The 15014-nt window shown below is 43.7% G+C and overlaps 1 protein-coding gene across 3 annotated transcripts in view; it reads left to right on the top strand.

Moving 5' to 3' along the window:
* Nucleotides 1-10097: 10097 nt before the first annotated feature.
* The window catches only part of EZH1 (enhancer of zeste 1 polycomb repressive complex 2 subunit), a 29635-nt gene continuing 24718 nt past the window's right edge, over nucleotides 10098-15014 (top strand). For 2 of the 3 annotated variants that reach the window (XM_040497636.1, XM_040497634.1), the window contains exon 1: nucleotides 10098-10155. The gene's annotated coding sequence lies outside the window, so the exon portion shown is untranslated. Of the gene's footprint in view, nucleotides 10156-10695; nucleotides 10905-15014 lie in introns of those variants that run through there. The other variant, XM_040497635.1, reaches the window with a different exon arrangement.

The following is a 15014-nucleotide window of genomic DNA, read 5'->3' as shown; positions in this document are numbered from 1 at the left end:
TGAGGGCATCCTGGTAACTGGGGGTCTGGTATTGGGGTACTCTGGGGCTGAAAGAGGACCAGAGACTTCGCTTTGCCATAGAAGACAGTCCCATGTTCTGCAAGGAGGGGACAGAGAAGGGCTTCATTAAGGACAGAAGCTGGTTCTTTTATGCAAATCCTGTATTCCACCCATGGACGCCCTCTTACCTTCCCTTTTAAACCCTACTGCTGCCTTAAAAACATACTTTCTGCTATAAAAATATACTTAATTTTTTAAATGTTTATTTGTTTTGAGAGAGACAGAGAGAGTGACAGAGTGTGAGCAGGGAAGGGGTAGACAGAAAGGAAGACACAGAATCTGAAGCAGGCTCCAGGCTGTAAGCTGTTAGTACCTGAGCCAAAATCTTACACTTAACTAAGCCACCCTGGCACCCCAAAAATATACTTTCTAATTGCAGGTAATACACAAGTATATACTCATTGCAAAATATTTAAACACAGAAAACTTTATACCTTTATTCCTTTCTCACTTCCCTATATATTTTGGACTTAAAAAAACATAAATGGGATATAATATCTCTGTTGTTTGATGACTTTTTTTTTTTTACTTTAATAACATGTTTTGGGCTTCTTTTCACAATAGCACATACAGATGTGCCTCTTTTCTTTTAACTGTAGTATAATATTATCTGTAGTCTTTTTGTCTCATATCCAGTGGAGTCTGGTCTTTGTTTCCTACACACTTCCTTAGTCCTCTGTCCATATTCCACACCCACTCCTACTGCTTAGGAAGAGAGGGATCTAGTTCTGGCCCAGCTGGACATTAACCTGAGATTTATGGCCCCAACCTAGACTGACTTTTCCTTGATGGGGATCCTACTGCCAGGTAAATTCCCCTTCTTGTTACAGGGGAAGGGACATCCTGCCTGAAACGAGAAGAGAGGTGAGTTGATCCTTAAAAGAAGCGCCATTTTTAATCTTCACCCTTCCCCCTACACCCAAATCCAGAACAACATAGTGTGGAGTAAAAAGCACTGGGGGCCTCTTACACCATGAAATTGCATGCAGAGCATCCTGGAATCAGCATCTCTACCATGTAGAGACATTCACATATGCTGGCCTCTTCTCCAGCTGTCTGCAAAATAAAGACCAGAGCTCAGGAGAGGATGTGGGGGAGAGTCAGGGTCAGGGGAGCCAGAAGTCCTGGCTGGGAGGGGCTGATCCTTCCAAGCTGGAGAGAGAAAACAGATTTCTTTAGAGGGCAGGGAGGTAGCAGAGAGAACCAGAAGAGCTGCAGCTGGGGAGCCAGCTAGCTAAGGGAGGGAAGACAAAGATGTAGGGACACAGCTCCATCTCTCCCCATCTCCTCATCTCCAGAATGATGGAACGCTCAGTGTGAGTATGGCCATCCCACAGAGGGAAGAATGGTTATTGGAGAAAACTTTGGTTCTCAAGTTAGAAGAAGCAGAGAAAATGCTTAGGTCATATTCCTCATCAAATGCTGGTTCTTAATGTAGCTACCATTTATTGAACAATTACTATGTGATGCATAGTGTGTTCTCTGACACATGTCCTGAGCTTTGCAAATATGTCTTAAAACCTTACTACCGTAACATTAGAATTATCTTGTTTGTGGGTAAAATGGGGAAACAGGAATGATGTGCCCAAGACCTCAAAGGTAGCAACTGACAGTCAGGATTTAAACCTGGGACTGCTTGATGCTAAGCTTCATGTCTTAACCATTGTGATGTATCACCTCCCTCTCAATCTACATGTGAATATTGATTTCTTTTTTTTTTTTAATTTTTTTTCAACATTTATTTATTTTTTTGGGGACAGAGAGAGGTAGAGCATGAACGGGGGAGGGGAAGAGAGAGAGAGAGGGAGACACAGAATCGGAAACAGGCTCCAGGCTCTGAGCCATCAGCCCAGAGCCTGACGCGGGGCTCGAACTCACGGACCGCGAGATCGTGACCTGGCTGAAGTCGGACGCTTAACCGACTGCGCCACCCAGGCGCCCCTGAATATTGATTTCTTACTGGGTCTTGAAAATGAGGTTGAAAAGAGGAGAAAAGGATAGAGAGTTTCTTCCAGGGCCAGATAGACCCCTCCAGAAATAAGAAGATGCTGCTTTACCCAACTACATACATACAACCTCCTCCTCCCTTCCTTCCCAGATCCAGGCTGGACCATGACATCATATGGTGGAGGCTGTTTTTCTGAAAGGGGAAAAAAAAAAAAAAAACCACCAGACCAGATTTATAAGAAGGACATTCAGACAGCATGACTGAAGAGGACCATGGCCAAGTGACCATAGCCCACGCCCAGCAGTGCTGAGAACACTGCTGGTCCCTCGGCACCTGGGGCTGACTCATGTTTGCTCTCAGGACCCACTGCCAGAGACGCCAGGGTTGCTTTCACTCTTCCTCCGTTCCTCAGGACTGTCCTATGAAACCATCCGCAGGAACGCTTCTACCTGCTCCCAGCACCCCAAGAGTTTAGATGTTAAGTAACATGAAGATGCCCTGATGATGCCCACCAGTATCCTTGGTACTTCATACAGACTGTTTCATTTAAAACTCATGACTTAGGGCACCTGGGTGGCTCAGTTGGTAAGTGTTCGATTTTATCTCAGCTCAGGTCTTGATCTCAGGGTTATGAGTTCAAGCCTCAAGTTGGGCTCCATGCTGGGTGTGAAGCCTAAGTATAGATAGATAGATAGATAGATAGATAGATAGATAGATAGATAGATAGAGTAAAATTCACAACTCTATTAAATCAGGTACCATAGCAATCCACTTTCCAGATGAGGAAACTGAAAAGTTAAGTAATTTATCCAAGCTCATGCAACTAATATTGGCAGATATCCAGGTCTTCTTAATGCTGAAGCCAGAGTACTTAACCTCTGCTCCACAATACCTGATAGAACCTGTTAGCCAGCCTGCTAGAAAGAACCAAATAGAAAGGGATGCAAAAGACAGGCCGGAAGGGTAACCAGACAGGATTCCTCATGCCAGAGGACTTTCCTCCCTCTGTATGATCCCTCTCCTGACTATGCTTGTTTCACTTACAGACAGCATCTTTTCACATCCTTTCCCCCAACACCTTAATGCATTAGATGGACAATGAAAAAAACTCATGATATTATGAAATAAAACATTTTGGGGGCACCTGGGTGGCTCAGTTGGTTGAGCAACTGGCTCTTGCTATTGGCCCAGGTCACGATCTCGTGGTTCATGAGTTTGAGCCCCACATCAGGCTCTGTGCTGACAGCTGCTCTCACTGCCTTCCCCTTCTCACATTCTCTCTCTCTCTCTCAAAAATAAATAAACATTTAAAAAAAACAAACACACACACAAAAACCATTTTCTAGATCTTAACATCCCACATATGTTGTGTTGAACACTTGTTGTATCTGTGATGTGAGCTTAATACTACAAAAGGCAAGATTTTCTTCACCTGTAAAATGGGAATAGTAATAATACCTATAAGTTGTAAGATTTAAAGCACTTAGAGCAGTATATAATATTATTATTATCATATAATTATAATCAATTACAATATATAATTATAAAGAATTATAATATATAATTATATAATGCTATATAATTATATATTATAATCAATTATTATATAATTATAATGATGTTTAATTATATATTATTATTATTATTATTATTTCTATTACCTTAGTGGTTAAGAGAACACATTTTGGAGTCAAGTAGACTTGAGTTTGGAGCCATCTCCATCACTTATGTAGCTGTATGTGACCCTCTGCAATTACTTAACTCCTCTGGGCGTGTTTTCTTATCTGCAAAATAGGGTTACCATTGTGTATCTCACTTAGCAGTAAAGATAATGCAGGTCAAGCATTTGACCCAATGCCCGGTGCTAGTAAGCATTTGATAAATGGTAGTCACTATCATAAGGTGTAACATATATGGTTATGACAATTGTATTTCCAAGATACTCTGGGATCCTTCCAGTTCTATAATTCTGTTCTTTTCAATACACAATTTTATTATTTATTTATTTATTTATTTATTTATTTATTTATTGCTTATTTTATTTTATTAAATATTTTATATATTTATTTAAAAAATTTTAAAAAATATTTATTTTTGAGAGAGAGAGAGACAGAGAGACAGAGAGACAGAGAGACAGAGAGACAGAGCACGAGCAGGGGAGGAACAGAGAGAGAGGGAGACACAGAAGCCGAAGCAGGCTCCAGGCTCTGAGCTGTCAGCACACAGCCCAATGGGGGGGCTCAAACCCACAAACCGAGAGATCATGACCTGAGCCAAAGTCAGACGTTTAACCGACTGAGCCACCCAGGCGCCCCATATTTTATTTGTTTTTGAGGGGGGGGGGAAGAGAGAGAGGTTGGGGGGAGGGGCAGAGAGAGAGAGGGAAACACAGAATCCGAAGCAATGTCCAGGCTCTGAACTGCCAGCACTGAGCCTGATGCAGGGCTCAAACTCACAAACTGTGAGATCATGACCTGAGCCAAAGTTGGGTGCTTAACTGACTGAGCCACCCAGGCACCCCTCATTACACAGTACTCTTTATTTAAAAGAATAGAGACTTCAAAGCCAGATAGAATTCCAGCTCTCCTACTTACCAGCCATGTGGCCATGTCCAATGTTTTCAATCTCCCTCTCAATGCCCTTCTCTGTAAAATGGGAACAACAATACCCACCTCTCAGGCATCTTGCAAGGATTACACAAAATAACGTAGGTTCACACCCAGTCCAATATCTAATGATTACATGAATGTTAAAGGTGATTTGTTAAACACGTAAATAAATGTAATCTATGTTCCTTTATGTACAGTGTCGTGGATGTAATCTGTAGATGTATGTAATGTACTTTTCTTGCTCCAAAAGTGTCTCTGTGACCTGGTGTTCCATCCTAGCTAGACTAGGATTCAAAGGGCCATAGTATCAGCAGTGTGAGACCCTGCTGATAAGCCAGGGAAGAGAGAAGGGGAAGTTACAGAAACAAGAGGAAATCCCCTTTCCTGTCTGGCTAGGATTTTTTTTTTTTTTTTTTTTGTCTTCCACATAGGCTGTTCCCTACTGATATGGGGGTCTGTCGAGTGTCCAGCTTTGATTGGTATCTCCAGTACAGAGGGAGTAAGGAGCCCCTTGTCTTTCAGGAACTGTTTTCCTCTGAACTTGCAGAGTCCCAAACACATTTCTCTTTCTGGCACCACTGGTGAGAACAGAAAGTCATGGAGAGAATCCAGAATCATGATGTCAGAGCTAGAAGATCTCAGAGAAAGGAGGAAGTAGAGTGGCTGGGGTTCAGAGCATGGGTTTGGGGGTCAGAATGACTGGACCCAAATCCTGGCCACACCAGCTGGGTAACCTTGGGGGCAAGTTCCAGAATCTCTTTAAGCCTTAGTTTTCTCAGCTATAAAATGAGGATATGGGGCGCCTGGGTGGCGCAGTCGGTTGAGCGTCCGACTTCAGCCAGGTCACGATCTCGCGGTCCGTGAGTTCGAGCCCCACGTCAGGCTCTGGGCTGATGGCTCAGAGCCTGGAGCCTGTTTCCGGTTCTGTGTCTCCCTCTCTCTCTTCCCCTCCCCCGTTCATGCTCTGTCTCTCTCTGTCCCAAAAATAAATAAACGTTGAAAAAAAATTTAAAAAAAATAAAGAAAAAAAAATAAATAAAATGAGGATAAGAATATTACTGGCTTCATATGAAATGAGATGACCAATTGTAAAGCACTCAGCACAATGCCGGGCACATACTGAATGGACAGTATTTGAAGACTGTCATGTTTTCTCTAGTTCTGCAGTTTTACAGTTGAGGACCCTGATGGCCAGAAAGGAAGCATAGCTCATTAGCTGTCCACCCGATCAGGGCTACTTCCCAGGCAAGGCTGTGCCAAAGGCGTGTCCCGTGAGATCAAGGCCCTGCACTAACTGTGCCAAGGGAGCAAGAACGGGCAGCACCACCCTAGCTGTGGGGTTGGAGCCTTCAGAGTATGTGCAAAGTGAGGCATGAATCCCACCCAAGTAAACCCCAAAAGAGAAAGTCCCTTCCTGCTGGAATTATTTATTTTGTAATTAACAAAGGCTAAGGAGGCCCTTTCTGAATTTTGGCTTGGAGGTTCAGAGTTTAAACTTATAACAAACAGCCACGAACAAGGGTTTATTGTGGGCCTGTTCTTACTTGCTGAATTGAATGCATTATTATGATCCCTATGCAACTAGGGGTCAGGAGCTAAGTACCTGGGGCGGATAGCTGGGTTTTTTGAGATCAGAGGACAAAATGTCCAGGAGTGGAGAGGCTTCAAAAATTGAGCCATGTTTTCAGGCTCAGTAACGTCCAGACCTCAACTTGCTTTAGAGCTGCCTTTGCCTGTAAGTGTTCAGGGAGGGGTCTGGCACTTCAGCTGGCCCCACCAATGCCTGGGCAGCAGCCCCAGTTTCTGGTGACCTTCATGCAGGCTTTTAGGTTGTGCTTTGCTTTGTTTTGTTGTTTGTTTCTCCACAGCAGGGTGGCCTTCCCCTGCTTCTGGGTGGGAACTGGGGAGGGGGAAGGGAGGATAGTTTGCTCCCTGCTCCCATCTCCACAGCTGTGTTTATGCTTCCCTGTCAGGGACTGTCTGGGGCCCAACCTTTCCTCGGTCCCCTGTGTCCCCTTGGAGAAACGCTATTTGATCTCCCTGTGGGCTTCACGAGGGAGGGGCATTATGAGCCCAGGGGTCACCATCCAAAGGGGGCTGGAAGGAGGAAGGGAGAGAGGTTGGAAAGGAGGACAGAATAGTGCAGAAAGCTCTGTTTGAATTCTGGGAAGCATCATCTTCTTCCCTTTCTACCAGTGGCCTGAAGACCAGCAGGGGACAAAAGTACACTTAGAACGTGACAGCCCCAAAAGGAACACAACACGTGACATGTCATTTCTAATCACTGGATAGAACAAAATCTTGCTTTGTGATGGGGACATGAGCGCACAAAGCAGAACAATCTTCCCCAGGGCTTCACTGGGGCTCATGGTCAGATACAGCATGTTAAAGCCAATAAGATCATGTCAAAATACACGCAAATTAAAAAGGATTTAAGAAAATGGTCAAGTAAATAATGCTCTTCTTCTCCAGGGAGCAAGCTGAGCTGGTATTAATCAGTATACTAGTATTGCTGGACTCTTGGCCAAGCCTGGGAGAATGGCTGCCAAGGCAAATCAGGCATCAGGTTTCAGAAATTAAACACATAATTTTATTTTTCCACAATAAGAAACTTTCAGAAAAAGAATCAGCCCTATTAGACTACTCAGCACACTTTGTCCAGTTCCGTTCGGCCCCAGAGGCCTTGGATTTAAGAGCAAGATGAGCAACTGGAAGCCAGGAGTGACATAGTTATTCCTTTCTCCTATTAACTGCCTGGGGGTGGGGCTGGGAGGAGTGGGGCAGAGGTGATGGTACTGTTTTTCAAAGGTCCAGTTGCCAACAACTTGCCAACAGTTTTTCTATGAATTTATAGGACAAAGACCTGAAGGGTTGGAAGAGTTGGCCAAACAAGCATTGGCCGATAGTGTGTCATGGACCATGGTCAGCTAAGGAAGACCCTGGTCTCGGGGAAAAAACCCTCTCCCATCACAATGAGGAGGAACCAATTTGACAAATTTCCCCCAAGAACCCCATGCTTAGTGGTGATGTGGGAAGTTGCTTTCGAAATCCTGCACTAATCACTTACTAAAGCCTGATTTAGTCCTGTGTCAAGTATCATGGTGGATATGAAAGTCCTGTGTCAAGTATCATGTAGCATAATGGTAACAGCATGAAGTGATGCTGGGAACACAGCAGGGGGAGATCCAGGAGGGTTGGGAAGCTTAGGTAGGAGGTGGAGCTTGAACTGGGTTGCATGACTCTGACCTACAACTTTGACGCAAACCTCCTCACCATCCTGCTCCAAAATCTTTCTGTAACCATATTTTCTTTGTAATCACAAAATTTCTTATGTCTCTCCTCTTGTCACTTGGCTTACTCTCCTAGAGCAACGCTGTCCACTCCCATGGTATTGGTTACCAGCAGTGAGCTGATGGTTCCCAAATCTCCCCAGTCTCAGTCCTGACAATCATCTGAACATCTCTCCTTAGATAATTAGAATTTTCTTTCTTTCTTTCTTTCTTTCTTTCTTTCTTTCTTTCTTTCTTTCTTTCTTTCTTTCTCTTCCTTTCTTTTCTTTCACCTGTTGCCTACCTCTCCCTCTTTTTAACTACCTTCCTTATTTCAACAATTATTTATGTAGCATAATGGTTCTGAAACTTGGTTACACAATGGGATCATTTGGGATTCTCTTACAACTCTTGAAGCCCAGGCCATACCCCAGACCAATTAATCAGACTCTCTGGAGGTGGGAGGCAGGCATCAGTACTTATTAAAGCTCCCCAGGTAATGTAAATGTGATCCAAGCTTGAAAACCACTGAAGTAGAAGGCAGGGGGAATGGAATGGGATATTATTGCAAATTGCTATTTATGAAGGAATAGTTGCTTTGATTTGGTAGTTAATCGGATAGAGGCAAGAGAAAAAATGGCAAAGCCAAAGTTTCTGATATAAGGAAAAGAGCACAAAATCTGGAATTCAGAGACATAAGTGTAAGACCTGACAGGAGATATTTTTCATCTGTGTAAGGCAAGTCTTTTAAGTTCTTTATGCCAGAACAGTCTCGTGTGTAAAACTGAACTCCTCCCTATTTCACAGAGTTATGAAGATTTTCTGGGAAAAAAATGCACATTATAGGCTTTTGTAATTAGGCACTTTGAGAAAATTTCAAGGTAATGTTATTCTGTATTTTAAGGTTTCATTTTTTAACTTTATATTTTGAAACAACCTCAGATTTACAAAAGAGTTGCAAATGGTAGACAGTTCCCATATGCCCATCAGCCAACTTCCTCAAATGTTGAGGAAGTACAATTGCCAAAACCAGGAACTGAGATGATAAAATAATTTTAACTAGTCTACAGACCTTATTCTAACTTCATCAATTATCCCACCAGTGTCCCTCTTCCCCACCAGGATTCAATCCAGGATCACACATTACATTTAATTGTCCTGTCTCCTCAATCTCCTCCAATACAATATGGGACAGTTCCTCACTCTTTGTCTTTCACGACCATCCCATTTTTAAAAGATACTGCCCAGTTGGGGCACCTGGGTAGCTCAGTCGGCTAAGCCTTCAACTTCAGCTCAGGTCATAATCTCACCTTTCCTGAGTTCCAGCCCTGCATAGGGCTTTCTGTTGTCAGCACTGAGCCACTTTGGATCCTCTGTCTCCCTCCCTTTCTCTGCCCTTCCCCCATTCGCTCTTTCTCAAAAATAAATAAACATTAAAAACAAAGTTAAAGACAGAAATGTGCTTATATATATACATAAAAAGATACTGACCAGTTATCTTGTAGACTGCCCCTTATTTTGGATTTGTCTGATGCTTCCTCGTGATTAAATTCAGCTTACGCGTTTCTTCAAGAATACTACAGAAGGGATTTTGTGCCTTTCTCATTGCCTCATATTGAGGGGTACCTAAGTGGTACCTCATCACTAGTGATGCGAACTTTGATCACTGGCTTAACGTGATATCCGCCAGCTTTCTGTCCTGTAAAGTTACTATTCTTTTCCTTTGTAACTAACAGGTATCTTGCAATTGCAGAAGATACTTTGATATAAGGCTATTCATTTGAATCTAAGTGACGGGGAAAACTTTTCATGGAAATAAAGCAAGAAGGATAATTTAGAGCTCATAGACGGGTGTCGGGAGGTATTGGTAGGTGTGAGGGATCAGTATGAAGGGGTTCGGGGTTGGTTGCAAATGCTGAAGCCAAATGTGGTTCGTCGCCAGCGTGTGAGGATGGTACAACAGCTGGATAAGGTCTCCAACAAGATATTAGTGGCTCTGGGAGGCTCCCCGAGAACCCTCCCTGTCCCCTGACAGCACCGTCTTGGAAAACGTCGTGCTCTGGCGGCATCACTTCGAACTCCTGAGGTCGGGGTATTGGCGCCAAACGACAGACGTGCGAAGAAGGAAGCCCAGGTGGCCCCACCGGCGGGGCGCTGGCGGCGCAGTGCGCAGGCGCCGAAAGGGGGCGCGGGGCGGGGCCGCAGCGCGGGGGCGGGGCCGCGGCGCGCAGGCGTCCTAGCGGCGGGTCCCTGCGGCTCGGGATGGAGGGTGAGTGAGTAAACAAGCCCGGGCCGGGCGGTGGGGCCCGGCCTCGGCACCTCGCCACGCGGGGCCTAAGGGAAGGAGAGGCGAAGGGATCAGAGAATTGGGTGGAAGCGGAGGGGCAACTACCTGCCTGGCCGGGGGTAGCGGGGCGCCCCCTTCCCGTCCGAGGGCTGGACGAAAGGGGGCGATGGGACGAGCGAGCCCCCGGCTAGGACCGCGTCTGCGGCGGGGAGGGCGGTGTGTCCGGGAGGAGGAGCGGCGGGGGCGGGCCCGGGGTTGGGGACTCCCGTTGGAGGGCGGGGTGGGCCGGGTGGGCGGGAGCCCCAGAGCCGGGAGGACGCGCGGGTGGGCGGTGGCACCTGCGGGGGCCCTTAGCGAGGTGGACTCCCCAGGACTTGGGGCTGTGCACGGGGAGGGCTAGACACGCGGGGGGGGGGGCTCAGCTTGTGATGACTTTGGGGGATGTTGAGGAAAGGGTGGCAGTAAAAACAGGGCTGGGACCGGGGTGAAGCGAGTGAGGCTCTTAGGCGCAAAATGAAAGGGGCTCTCACTTTCGGGGTCCAACGGGTGCAGAGTGCCTCCTTACGTTTTTGCGCGCTGGGCGCCTCGCACGCTTCGCCCCGCTCCCGGGCCCGAGCTGGAGGCTGCTTGTCTCTAAATTTGGTCTCGCGCCAAATTTGGTCTCCTGCCCACCCCAGAACTCTCCTGAGGCTCGGAGGACAGAATGGGAAGCGCTTCGAAGCAAAGTCAAGGTGTTGTATTTGGGGCAAGGCTGTTAGGAAATGCAGGACAAACTTATTTCGGTAAAAAGTGACTGCTGAGAAATTGTTCCGGGGGCGGGGAGAGGAAGGGCTGTGAAAGGAGGTTAGTGCCCCCGGCGGAACACGGAGAGTGGGCTTTGATGGGTGACATGTGACGTGTAGGATTGTAAATGGGGTAGCTAGGTGGTGAGCCTAACGATAGAGGGGGGTGCGGATGAGGGGAAAGAGCCGAGGTAGACGAGCAACTGGGTGTGTGTGAGGACGTCGGCGAAAGTGTGGTCTCTTCCTCCACGGTTACTGCAGTGAGGTCTTTGAAGAGAACTCCCACCCCCACTGGTGCTTTTAAGTTTAGGAAACCGGCACTGAAGGAAGTTTCCAGCCTGAGAAGGTGCTAACTCTATCAGAGGTTTCTGTAAGAGCTTGTCTATTTTAAACCTTGGAATCCCTAGGGCTGGGATGGTGTGGCAGGGATAAAAGAGATTACTTTCTTACATAGCAGAAGGTGAATGTCAGAAGATAAGTACTTTTTCCCCCCTCTTTAGCACACTTATAATTGAGAAAAGGACCCTCTGTAAAAAATGTAATTTTTTAAATTTTTTTTTTAACGTTCATTTATTTTTGAGAGAGGGAGACACACACACACACATACACAGAATCTGAAGCAGGCTCCAGGCTCTGAACTGTGAGCACCGAGCCCATCGTGAGGCTCAAACCCACGAACCACGAGATCATGACCTGAGCTGAAGTCAGAGCTTAACCGACTGAGCCACCCAGGCACCCCTGTAAAAATGTAATAATACTATTATGATGAGTGTGTGTCTCACAGCTAGTGTGGGGCACAAGTGTGTGGGCACAGCTAGTGTGTGAGCATCCCAGGCAAGGATGTTTGTTTTATTCACTGATGTACCCTAAGCACCTAAAACAGTGCAGGCACACTGTAGGTGCTCAGTACATATTTTGTGGAATAAATAATTAAATTAATAATTAAATAATTAAATAAATTTGTGGGCAGATCTCTGGAACCTGGAATCCAGTAGTTTGGATCCTTCTTCTGCTACTAACTGGCAGAGTACTTGTAAACCAGTCAGGGGGCTTGAGGCTAAGGCGTAGCTTTAAAATTCCCTGAGGTGGAAATGACCTCTTCTATGGTGTTATTTTAATTCTCTTTGAAACAGCAATAGAATAAGGAGGATTTAAACAAATGAAATTTTACTCCCAAGAAGACTTTGGTGAGAAAGGAAAAAGTGAGAAAATGTAGTCGGACTTGTTTCTCTTCTGCTTAACTTGCCTTTGAATTAGCATGCCTTTTAAAAATGATTTAAAATAATCCATTTTGTCTATTTAATTCTTGAGATCAGAAATTTAGTGTCCTTTGTCCTGTGCGTAATAGTTCCGGCCCTTGCTTTGTGCCTTGTATGAGACATGGAACAATTCATTTCACTTCATTAAGTACATCTTAAGTTTCTACTTATTGACTAGCAACTTTCCAAAAAATGTGTGAGGCAGCAACACTAAAAACACATTACATTTTCTATATAGGGTAAACTAAAGAGAAAAGAAGGAAAAACATGTGGAGAAAGGTGAAGAGAAGGATTAGGATTGAGGGGGAAGGTTTAAAAAGGAAAAACTGCTCTCAGGGAATACCTCCATTCCAGAAAGTCCCTAGCTTTCTTTTCTTTTTTAAAAAAAAATTAATTTTTTAAATTTGTCCAAACTGAGTATCGGGCTCCTTCCTACCTCTTTACTCCATCAGCCTGTCAGTTGGGACCTCAGTGGTCCAAACCTTAAAGTCAGGAGCTACTGCATGGGTAGTTGGGGTTTAGTGCCTCTGGTGTGTTATGTCCTCTGGCACATTTGCCCTAATACTTTGATTAGAAATGGAGTAACTGACAAGTCTTTTGATTGAATGATAGTGGTAATCACTAAAGATTAGGCTTTGTGCTAGCATAGTACAGAATCAGCCAAGGTAGGCTCTAGCCTGTTAGGAAATTGCTTTAACCCTTCTAAGTCAGCATTATATATTCTAGGAGCCAGCATTTTCCTATGGGTCTCGTAAAAACGAATCCTGCTTTGATTTGTATCCCCATTGTTTCTAGTGTAAACAACTTGATTCTCTTAATCAAGCAGTGCTAGAAAATATTAATGCTATAATTTTATTTTAAATAAGAATTCAGGGTCACAGCTTCCTGTTTTAAGTAAGGTTCTTTCTACCTATATAGTGCCCAGAAGCTCAAACTGATAACAAATGTAAATACCTGGGACAAGTGGGAGGGTATAAATTAAAGATGGCCTTTAAAATCCTAATTGCAGGATCTATCAGGTTGTGTACTTAGCCACAGAGTTGATTTTAATGGAGTGTTGATGAAATTGGTGATCACGGGATGATTCAGTTGTGTGTAATTAGAGCTCTTCTCGGAGGTGGGTTCACCCCTATTGTTTGTGCTTCAATTCCACCCTGAACTAGAAAGGAAAGAATGAGATGGAAATTTAAAAAAATCTATAGTGCCACCTGCCTCTGAAGCCTTACTTAGCCTGCCGTTTAATAAAATTGTTTGTCATAAAAGAAAGTAGTAAAGACATTGAACTTGCTCCAAGGAGAAGCTGTTTCTGCAAAGAGACCCTTTATGTGGATGAAAGAACTTCATAGTTTGGAACTGTTATGTTCTGATCTCAATCTCTCTAAATTTAAGAACATTTCAATGAAGTTTTCCCATTTCCAGCTAGTGACAGACTGCATTCTAGTTTTAGCCTTTGAAGGAAATTGAGATCCAATTTTATGGGGAAAGATTTCCAAGTTTTTATAGTTTTCTTTTTTGTGGAGATTTGATATGTAAATAAGGTAGTTTTTATTTCCAATTATCAATCTTTTAAAAAAATAAACTTAATTTTTAGGACAGTTTTAAATTTACAGAAAAAATATATACAGTACAAGGAGTTTCCATCAATTCCATATCCAGTTTCCCTTATTAACATCATATTAGCATATGTGTAACATTTTTTTTACAGTTAATGAATCAGCATTGATCATCCCACCGTAGTTATTCATTGAGAAGTCACTCAAAGTTTTTTTTAAAAGGTAGGATTGCCTGCTGATTTTTAATAGTAGAAGTCTAGAAAATTACTGGATTGATATATCATCAAGACTTAGTTTTTTCTTTAATCAGCTTTACTGAGGTAGAAACTTACATATGGTAAATTCACATTTTATGTATACAGTTCAGGGAGTTTTCATAAAAGTGCATTGTCATATAACCAACACCACAGCCATGGTATAAAATATTTTCATCATCCCAAAAAAGTTCTTTTATGCTTCTTTCCATTTATTTTATTTTTATTTTTTAAAGATGTTTTATTTTTAAGTAATCTGTACACCCAGTGTAGGTCTTGAGATTACAACCCCTGAGATCCAGGGGCACGTGCTCTACCAATTGAGCCAGCCAGGCGCCCCATGCTTTTTCCATTTAATCCCTTTCTCCAACCTCAGCACCTGGCAACCGCTGATCTGCTTTCTGTCACTGTAGATTTGCCATTCGTAGAATCATTCTAGTAGAACGATTCATATAGTACATGGGTTTTTGTGCCTGGTTTCTTTCACTTAGCGTAATGCTTTTGAGATATATTGTGCACGTAGGAATGAGGAACTCCTCCTCTTTTATTGCTGAGTAGTATTCCATCCTATGGACAAACTGTCATTTGTATCCATTTGGCACTCCATAGATATTTGTGTTGTTTCTGCCTATTGGCTATTATGAATAAAGGTGCTGTGAACATTTGTGTAGAGGTCTTTGTGCAGACATATGTTTCCATTGCTCTTGGATAAATGATAAAAACTGTATGCTAGGTTGTGTGGTAAGTGTATGTTTAACTTTAATAATAAACCCCCAAAACTAGCAAACTGTTTTCCTAAGTGGCTCTACATTTTGCACTCCCAACCAGCAGCATGTAAGGATTCCAGCTGCTCCACATCCTCACCAATTGGTATTACCAGTTTTTTGATTTTAGACATCCTAACAGGTGTGTAGTAATCCATCATTTTGATTTTAAGATTTTAATTTGCACTTCCCTAATGACTAATATTGATACTAAGTATCTTTTTATGTG

Source organism: Herpailurus yagouaroundi, unplaced genomic scaffold (assembly GCF_014898765.1).
Source record: "Herpailurus yagouaroundi ecotype Mexico unplaced genomic scaffold, PumYag 189, whole genome shotgun sequence".
Classification (NCBI taxonomy): Eukaryota; Metazoa; Chordata; class Mammalia; order Carnivora; family Felidae; genus Herpailurus; species Herpailurus yagouaroundi.
The sequence above is the reverse complement of the archived record's forward strand: the minus strand, read 5'-3'. Positions and strand labels throughout refer to the sequence as shown.